Raw genomic sequence first — 1,164 nt, 5'->3', positions numbered from 1 at the left:
ATGGTGACCCCCAGGATGTTGATGGTGGGGGATTCGGCGATGGTAATGCCGTTGAATGTCAAGGGGAGGTGGTTAGACTCTCTCTTGTTGGAGATGGTCATTGCCTGGCACTTATCTGGCGTGTATGTTACTTGCCACTTATGAGCCCAAGCCTGGATGTTGTCCAGGTCTTGCTGCATGCGGGCTCGGACTGCTTCATTATTTGAGGGGTTGCTACGGGAACTGAACACTGTGCAATCTTGAGCGAACATCCCCATTTCTGACCTTATGATGGAGGGAAGGTCATTGATGAAGCAGCTGAAGATGGTTGGGCCTGGGACACTGCCCTGAGGAACTCCTGCAGCAATGTCCTGGTGCTGAGATGATTGGCCTCCAACATCCACTACCATCTTCCTTTGTGCTAGGTATGACTCCAGCCACTGGAGAGTTTTCCCCCTGACTCGCATTGACTTCAATTTTACTAGGGCTCCTTCGTGCCACATTCGGTCAAATGCTGCCTTGATGTCAAGGGCAGTCACTCTCACCTCACCTCTGGAATTCAGCTCTTTTGTCCATGTTTGGACCAAGGCTGTAATGAGGTCTGGAGCCGAACCCAAACTGCGCATCGGTGAGCAGGTTATTGGTGAGTAAATGCCACTTGATAGCACTGTCAAGGAAACCTTCCATCACTTTGCTGATGATTGAGAGTAGACTGATAGGGCGGTAATTGGCCGGATTGGATTTGTCCTGCTTTTTGTGTATGAGATCTTTGGACTGGTATGTAATGTGTATCTCAGTCTGCACTAATAGAATTGATACTCTATCTTTAAATCTCATTCTACGAGTACATTCTGAACAGATATCTAATTTGTTTGTCAGGTTTACTAGCTTTCAATATTTCTCAATCTGATACTCCACCTGAGTTTTGGACTTTTGTGCAATTTGTGTCATATGATACACTTTTCGAATGGATATTTCATGTATTAAAGTCATGTGTGTGAGAGTTCTAGGCCAGTATTCAATTTGAATCTCGGGGTACATTATTGGGATTCATTCTGTACCTTTGAATCGGGTACCATGTGTGATTTCTATCTGGTATTTAATTCGTAGCTAATGTTGCCCTATTGTGAGATTGACACAGTGCCTTTCACTCTGAGAGTGTGATTTTGGACTGGGATTTTTGTA

Source organism: Heptranchias perlo, unplaced genomic scaffold (assembly GCF_035084215.1).
Source record: "Heptranchias perlo isolate sHepPer1 unplaced genomic scaffold, sHepPer1.hap1 HAP1_SCAFFOLD_47, whole genome shotgun sequence".
NCBI classification, from domain to species: domain Eukaryota; kingdom Metazoa; phylum Chordata; class Chondrichthyes; order Hexanchiformes; family Hexanchidae; genus Heptranchias; species Heptranchias perlo.
Note: the sequence above shows the minus strand (reverse complement) of the source record.